Source organism: Suricata suricatta, chromosome 3, assembly GCF_006229205.1.
Source record: "Suricata suricatta isolate VVHF042 chromosome 3, meerkat_22Aug2017_6uvM2_HiC, whole genome shotgun sequence".
Taxonomy (NCBI): Eukaryota; Metazoa; Chordata; class Mammalia; order Carnivora; family Herpestidae; genus Suricata; species Suricata suricatta.
In genome coordinates this window covers 90421883-90431252 of record NC_043702.1, presented here as the reverse complement: position 1 = coordinate 90431252, position 9370 = coordinate 90421883, and positions in this window count along the sequence as shown.

Below are 9370 nucleotides of genomic sequence, written 5' to 3'. Positions count from 1 at the left end.
GCTCAACTGACTGAGCCACCCAGGCACCCCAAATTTGGACACCATTTAAATACCCTTTCTATATTTGGGGAAATTCCCACATTACAAGTCCTTCTTTCCCAATAGAGTGGCTAAGATAATTCAATTCTCAGCTTCCCTTTTGCTCAGAAGACCATGGCTGTGAGAGGGCTTGTGATCCGAGGCTCCACCAGCCACATTCACACCCAGGAGAATAGGATCAGGAACAGAACAAGGAGAGGAAGCAGGCACTGCACAGAATACCTTGTAGTGTATTTTGTGTGTGTGTGTGTGTGTGTGTGTGTGTGTGTGTGTCTATACTACATACATGATCTCATTTCATTCTTTATTGAGGTGACGAGCTACATTTTAGTGAAGCTTGGAGAGATTAAAAAATAAGCCAATATGTCATTTAATCAGTTTTAGAACTCCACAGACTGTGCCCTAAACTCTGTATCCCTTCTTAAGTATCTGTAACACAGTTTATACTGTACTATGTGACTTATTTGGTTTTGATCATGTACTGCTAAGAATTACTACTTATCCTCTGATTTTATTCTAACTCCTGAAGTTCTGTTATCCGGAATGCTAGCTACTAGACACAGGTAGCTAGTAAATGAATTATTTTTAGATTAAACAGTTTCACAGTTGCAATAGCCACATGTCAAATGCTCAATAGCCACATGTAGTTAGTGGCTTCCTCTATTGCAGAAAATTCTATCAGATAATACCATCCTAGAAAAGTGGGATAAAGCCTCATTTTTCATTAATATCCAGTAGAATTTTCTATACAGTAGACTCAATAAATGTCAATTAGCCAAAGCTACAAATACAGTGAAAATCAAGTTTGGATTGGACAGGGGAACCTGACTGGCTCAGTCAGGAGAGCATGTGACTCTGGATTTGGGGGTCATGAGTTTGAGCCCCACATTGAATGCAGAGTTTACTTTAAAAAAAAAGTATGGATTTTATTATTCGAGAGTATAAGCTCAAAAATATGTAGATATGGGGTAGAATAGTCAGCATGCCATCTATCTTTGGTAGCATAGCAGAGCTGTGCAGTGTCTAAAGTGCCCTGCCATTTCATATCAGGACAACCGCAACATTGTGGGTGTTCTCACGTACCCTCCCTCATTCCCCTCACCATCCACTCTCCACTCTGCAGTCAGGGTGAAGTTTTAAAACACAAATTGGATCATGTCATCTTTCCACTGTCCAAATTCCTTAACATCACTTTCTGGATCTATGCTATGACTCTTGCCTACCTAACCCTCTAGACTTACCTGACACTGGCCCTCTCTATTCCTAGGTTCTGGTCACACTGGACCTGCATAAACTCCTCAAACATGCCAAGTTCTCTTGTCGCCAGAATTCTGTACAATAGCGATCTTCTGCTGGAAAGTGGGATTCTGCCCCATCTATAGCAGAGACTGGTTAGTTTTTCATCAAACTGTGAGGAGGTGGGGGTGTCTCTCTGCCAGAACATTGCCAGATGATGTTTTCTAGCCTTCTGCACCTAGATGGCCATGTGTCTTACATTTTAGCCAACTAAATATGAGCAGAAAGGCATGCGTGGCCCCTACAACCTTCTGAGAGATTCTCTCTGTCCTTGTTAATCAGAGAGAGGAGATTAGAAGCTAGCTGTTATCACTATCACCAGAGGACTTAATCCAGATGCAGAATCTCAGGTCTGACCTCAGACCTACTTAAATCTGAATCTGTGTTTAAAAATAATTTTTTTAATGTTTATTTGTTTTTGAGAGAAAGAGAGAGACAGCTTGAGCAGGGGAGGGTCAGAGAGAGGGGGAGACACAGAATCTGAAGACAGGCTCCAGGCTCTGAGCTTTCAACACAGAGCCCGATGTGGAGGCTCCAACCCACGAACCATGAGATCATGACCTGAGCTGAAGCTGGACGCTCAACCAAGCCACCCAGACGCTCCTAAAAAATTTTTTTAACATTTATTCAGTTTTGCGAGACAGAGTTCAGCGTGGGGGTGGGGCTAGAGAGAGGGAGACACAGAATCTGAAGCAGGCTCCAGGCTCTGAGCTGTCAGCACAGAACCCGACGCAGGGCTTGAACTCATGAACCCTGAGATCATGTCCTGAGCCAAAGGTGGACACTTAACCAACTAAGCCACCCAGGCACCCCAGAATCTGTGTTTTTAACAAAGATCTCCAGGGATCTGTAGGCATTGAAATTTGTTTGTTGGCTGCATGTAGAGGATCTAATGGAGATTGTCAGGGTGTCAAGAAAAGGAACAGCCACTGGATGGGAAGATTCAAGAGTTCTTGACTATATGGAGCAGAGCCTTGTGCACCAACTCCCCTTTATACCTCTGACTGCCATAGTCCGTGAAGCAAATGAGAAGCCTCTCTTAAGTGTTAAGCCATTGAAATTTGAGGATTTTTTTCCATATGTAACTTACCCTCTACCTGGAACATTGATTTTCACCACCTTACCTCCAACTTCTGGTTAATTTGTGCTCACACTTCAGATCTTACTCCAAATGTCACTTCCTTCAGGTAGCCTGATCTTCCTCTAGAGTTCCCAGTTTCAGGCTTCCAGACTAAGTCATTTCTGACAGCATTAACTCTAATAATATCCTGTACTTTCTCTGAAGCATTAATCACAATGAGTAATTGGCCAATTGGTTGCTTAATGTTTTACTATCCATTACTATGTAATTTTAAGAGCAGGAAAAATGACTACTGCTTTTGTTTACTAATAGACTCTCAGATCCTACCAGGGCCTTTGTCAATAAATATTTGTTCAATAATTACATGAAGAAGTGATCTGGCTGAGTTAAATGCTTTGAATCCTGAAAGGCACACATTTATTTTTCTTAAGCATGGTTTTGGCAGTCAGAAGTAATAGCTAACATGTGTAATGCATTTAATTACTATGTGACAATAGCCCTAAAGACAGTTTCTCTTTTTATCCCAGTTTACTAGTGAAGCAACTGAAGTGTGAAAGACGTGAAGAACTTTGCCCAAAGTCACATAGTCAGTGCTGGATGTATAATGAAACAGGAAAGCCTGACTCCCGAGTTCATGAGCTAACCACCTAAGTTACTGCCTTAAGCCTTGCTAATGAGTTACTGCCATATTTTAATTGCCTTTTTCACGTGGATCTCAATGAGAAGCCAGAAAAGAGTGCCATCCCATCTTTACTCATGAAAATTTGATTGTTGTGAGTGAAAGTTGGAATATATTCAAATGTTCTTTCTCTCTTTTTTAAGTGTAGATGCCTCCAGGAGCCTTGTATTGTAACTAAACTATTCTCTTACTGGTCTATGTATAGGCAAGTCATGATGCTTTGTATAATTATTTTACTTTTTTTCTACTCGTTTCCCTCTTTCACACAAGAAAAAACAAATATAGGGAATATTATTTTCCCTTTACATTTTTAAAAATATAAACGGCTTTGCAATATGTAAGTCATACAGCCTCCTCTGGTGGTAAACAGGAGCAAGTTTCTGTGGAGCAAAGAAAATTTTTAAGCAGAGAGTTTATATTTCAAGGTGATATTACCAATCCAGCTGCAGTAAGAAATGCACCTTGACTTCTTTTTCAAGCAGTGGTAAAGGGCTGGCACCGAATCATTCACCTTCTTATGAATTTTGGAATATATCTGAGTGACCACAGTTAAGAATTCCATTTGTGGTGGGTTTTTACCTGTGCAAATTTAATAGAACCTTTGTGGTGGGAAACCTTTGGCTTCACAACACCAACAAACCATTCGATCCACAAAAGTCATGAGGCATTGTGGGCGGGGGGTGGGGGGGAGTGGTTAGAAAGAAGGTTAAATAGAGTTGCTGCTTTTTATCTTCTGGAAGAAAGAAGACAAAAGCCCAGACATTTCAATGACTATATATAATAAGATATTCACAGGAGAAAATGACCATAGTAAACTGCAGTTTTCCTTTAGATGTGCCACTTTACCCGAGCAATTGTCTTTGGGTTTGTTAGATGGATGCTGATACTGAGCAGGCTGGTGAAACACCAGCCAGTATTGTGGGTGTGCTTATACCTATGCATAAGTATAGGTACACTTATGCCTATCTGATGCCAAATGAGCATGAACAGCAGGGTTGGCAAACTCAAATACTTGATACAGCTGGAGAGTAAATAAAAAGCAAAGGTTAGAAGTAGGAGGGGCTGGGGCAAACTAGCACACACCTGAATTTTCTAAAACCTTGTGCAATGTCAAGAAGAGCATCAAGAGACCAGATACAGTCCATGGGCTCCAGCTCAAGTGCAGAACCAAAACATTCCAAGATCTCACACTGCTCAGCCTCAAAGAGGGTTAGGGGTCCTGTCCTGGGTAAGCAGCCTCAGGGTTTCTGTTGAACAAAAATCTGAAGCAGCCCCTAAGGATGGTCACAGAGGAGAACTCAGAGATTTTGAAAGTTGGAAGGCCAGAAAATTTATGGTCAGTCAAATTGGATAGTTCCCCATCTTGGCCTCTCATTTCTTGTAATGAGAACCCAAATTTGTGAATTCACAAATTTGGGCTCAAGCATAGAGATCAAGCTGTTATGGTGGGGGTTCTACCAGTAGTCATACATACACCAGATAAAACCTGACATTCCTCCTCAGTGCCTCTAGAGCTGGTAAGAAGCCTGATATCAAAGATCCCTCAAAAAAGCCCTTATTGCAATAAAGTCATTCTTTGTGTATCAAAAAAAGTCCCTAAATCCTTGAAGCCCAGCTCAGAGGAAGTCTTTTATGTCTAAACCCCAGGGTGGTGGTGGGAAGGAAATGACAGGATATAACTATTAATACTGTAAAACTATATCTATTTCGTAGTTTGCCTGCTGCACAGCAATAAGCAAACTTCTCTTTAAGGGTCTGAGTGTGAAATGGAATTTAACTTTTTATCATTGATTCCAGTCCATGAGAAACATAGGATTGATGCTACTTACTCCAGGAGACCATTCCTGTCCCTCCCTTTCTCTCTGGCTCTTTGGTTTTGTCCAAACCAATATGTTATGGACATCTGTCTATCTATCTATCTATCTATCTATCTATCTATCTATCTATCTATCTATTTATCTATCTATCTGTTTATTTTTATTTGGGGGGGAGCGAGCATGTGTGCGAGCAGGGGAGAGGGGCAGAGGGAGAGAGAGAACCCCAAGCAGGCTCCAAACTCAGTGTGGAGTTCAGATGTGGGGCTTGATCCCATGACTCCAGGACCATGACCTAAGCTGAAATCAAGAGTCAGATGCTCAACTGACTGAGACATCAAGGCTCCCCTATGGTCATCCGTTTTCATATTAGTCTTTCCCACTGACTGAACTATAAGCTTACTGAGGACAAAAATAAGATTTTTGATACAAAAATAGTATCTATGATCAATCAGCTAATAGTTCTATCCCAGCACCTAGTCCCACTGTCTGTCTCATCATGGGCACTCAAATATTGTTGACTGGGAGAAAAGAAATTCAATATAAGAAGCATGGTACAAACAAAAACAAAGATGACGGGTAATATGGCCTTGACAGCGAATCAATCTCATTGGCCAAGGGAATTCAGATGGGGAAGTAGAAGAAACAAATATAGGAAAAGTAGGTTAGAGCCGAATTGCAGAAGATTTTGAATTATGGGCAAAGAATTTGTACTTTATTTTCAGAGACACTAGTGGGCCAGTAAAGATATTTAAGCAGGAACTAACAAGCTAAAAATAATTTGGGGGACAGGACACCTGGAAGCTCAATTGGTAGAGCATGTGACTCTTAATTGTAAGTTTGTGGGGCACCTGGGTGGCTCAGTTGGTTAAGCATCTGACTTCAGCTCAGGTCATGATTGCACAATTCGTGGGTTCGAGCCCCCACAATCAGGCTCTGTGCTGACAACTCAGAGCCTGGAGCCTGCTTCTGATTGTGTGTCTCCCCTTCTCTCTCTCTCTGACCCTCTCCTGCTCACACTCTGTGTCTCTCTCTCTCAAAAATAAAAATAAAAAATAAAAATTTTGATTGTAAGTTTGTAAGGTTGTAAGTTTGAACCCCACATTGGGGGTAGAGTTTACTTAAAAAATAAGAATGGGTACCTGGGTAACTCAGTTGGTTGGACATCTGACTTTGGCTCAGATCATGATCTCATGTTTCATGAGTTTGAGCCCCGCATCAGGCTCTGTGCTGACAGTTCAGAGCCCGGAGCCTGCTTTAGATTCTGTGTCTCCCTCTCTCTCTGACCCTCCCCTGCTTGCATTCTGTCTCTCTCTCCCTTTATCTGTCAAAAATAAATAGAACAAAAAAATAAGAATAATCCTGGAGAAAGATGTATATGACATCATTGTATGGGATGGACCAGAGAGAAGGCAGAATGAGAGTTAAGAAAGTTGTGTGAATCTTTCAGGTAATTAGGATTGTGTCTCACTTGGGTTCACAGAAACAGACTGAGAGAAGATCTGTTTGCAGGAAGTTTATTCGAGAGTGAACTACATTGGTAACAACATTGGTAAAATGAAGTTGTAACAAAAGCCTAGGGTGATCTTAGCGGGAAGGCTAGAGATGGGAGGCCCCTCGGAGGCCAAAATGAGGCAAGGGCCCCAGGCCCCTCTCTTCAGCTGAGTGCAACTCAGAGGAGGGCACAGCCTCCAGCCTTCAGCAACAATACTCCCTGCAGCAGGGGAAGTTGAGTACCTGGATTTTGAAGCAGGGCTCTAGGTGAGTCATAGTATCCACTAATTGGAATTAAAAGGACTTAAGATAACACAGAATTGGAAGATTGCTGTAACTTGTGGCAGACAGAGTGAAGTGGGGGAGACTGGGTTTTACCCAATGAGACAGAAAAAGAAGGGTGTGTCGATTCAGGAAGAGATATGTTCTGACTAACTTAACCGAATTTGGTAATACTGGACTTCAAAACTCAAAAATCACAAAGAAATCAGGAAATTTCCATAATTCCTGACTGCTTTTCCCCCTAGAAATTTTAACATTTTAAAATATCTTACTATTGATCAATCCCTCGTCTGTCCTCGCTCTCCAAACTATTGCCTCCCCTCCACTTGTCTTGTTTTGTGTCCAGGTCTCCTTTCTGTATTCACTTCTCATAAACTCCATGTTCCATCCACATGGCTCACCCTTGCTAATCTCCTAAATTCCCTTGTTCCCTTGTTTTTTCTTGCACTTTCGAGTGTCCAGAGCCCTGGATAAATCCACATCTTTACTTTCTCAGTGCCTGTGCTCCAGGGATTGAGTGACCACTGGAGAAAATCACACAACTGGTCAAATTTAGGTTCATCACTTTCACCTGATCCTGGGCACTGCCCGGCACACTAGGTTTCCCTACTCCTTGCCCTCCAATGCTCATCAGTATTATTTCAAATCTTGCCCTTGTCCTCAAGGTACCAATTTCTTTACTTCCTCCATCACTCTCAGCCAATGACCTCTCCTTCAGAGGGAAAAGTTCAGACTTTAGATGGAAACTTCCTCAAACTTACTGTCCTGAAACTTACCAATGAATTTATGTCTAAAGTTATCTTTTTTCTCTTCTTCCTATTAAAATGGAAAGGGTGAGTCTTTTCTCTGTCCGTGCTCTGGATCTCATTCCAGTTTGTTTAGAATGGTGGTGATTACAATAAGCAACATTTGAATAACAGTAGTCTCACCAATGAAGACAGTTATCTCACAAGACTTATGTCATCAGAGACACAAGTGCTTTCCATATTCCATTTTGTCATTGTCATTGGGAAATGTCATCGCTAGTGGCCACAAGACAGCTGCAGGCACTACCAGGAATCATATGCACACAACCGCATACAGCTAAGAAGGGTTGTTCTTTCTTCCATGTGTCTCTTTTTATTAGGAGAACTCCTCCTGGAAGTGCCCCCTTTCCCTTTCCACGAGGTCTTACTAACTGCAAGAAAAGGGAGGTTGAAAAAACAAGTAGCTAGTAGTTTCCCAGCAAGGAATAATGGGGGATGGGGGGCATGGCAGAATGATTGTCAGGTGGGCTACTAGCAGTATTTGCCATATACCTCATATTCCCTCCCATATTCCTAGGGGCCTCCCTCTTTCCTGTGTATCCATAGCTCTTTTTCATTAGCTTGAATTGTGTACAAGTTTCTCCAATCTTTTAAAAAGCTGTTCTTTCCCATTCCATATCCCTGTATCCCTTTGTTTCTTCCCCTCACACTTACAAACACCCTTTATTTCCCCATTTACTCTTCAAGTCATTGCTCTAAGACTTCCACACAGAACCCAACCAAAGTTCCTCTTGCTAAGCTGATAATCACCTCTATGCTGCTAAAAACAATAGACATTTTAAAATTCTGGGAGTGCCTGGATGGCTCAGTCAGTTAAGCGTCTGACTTTGGGTCAGGTCATGATCTCAGTTTGTGAGTTTGAGCCCCATATCCAGCTCTGTGCTGACAGCTCAGAGTCCGGAACCTGCTTCAGATTGTGTTTCCCAATCTCTCCCCCACCCTCCCCCACTTGCACTGTCTCTCTCAAAAATAAACATACAAAATTTTTAAAATTTATATAAATTGACTCAACAACAGGATTCAACATAGCTGCTTCTCACTCCCTTCTTAAAACTCCATGCTTGGTTTCTTTGGTATCATATTCTCCCGTTCTCCTCCACACTGTCTCCCTCCACCCCCATTTTTTCTGAGCTCCTTTTACTGGTTTATACTTTTCTTTTTTTTTTTAATTTTCTTATTTTTTTTAAATTGATTTTTGAGAGACAGAGAGAGACAGTGCAAGCAGTGGATGGTCAGAGAGAGAAGGAGACACAGAATCTGAAGACAGGCTCCAGGCTCTGAGCTGTCAGCACAGAGCCTGACGTGGGGCTTGAACCCAGGAGCCGTGAGATCATGACCTGAGCCAAAGCTGGACGCTTAACTGACTGAGCCACCCAGGCACCCCCGGTTTATACTTTTCTATACAACCCTGTAGATGGTGGACATTGAGACTTGAGTCATATACTCTTTTCTCATCTCACTTCGCAAACTCCTAAAGCAGTAGCATTCTCCAGAGCCTCAATTATCCCCTGTATGTATAGAATTCCTACCTTTAGGTTGAAGAATTGTTTTCTGAGCTCAAAACCTAATACCTATCTGCCTAATTAACATCTCCTGCACTCCAAAAACACATCTAATTCTGAACTCACATCTTCATGCACTCCTCCCCACGAACCTGCTCTTCCTTCAATGTTCCCTATTTCATAACCACCTTCTATACAATTTCTCAAGACAGAAACCCAAGATTTCTTCTTGACTCCTCCTTCCTCAAATTCCATACCTAATAAATCAACAAAACCTGTTGGGTCTACTTCCAAAATATCAAAAAAATCCATGTCACCATTTCCCTTACACATCGACAGTAGCCTCTTGACCAGTCTCTTCACATTCACCCATCCAC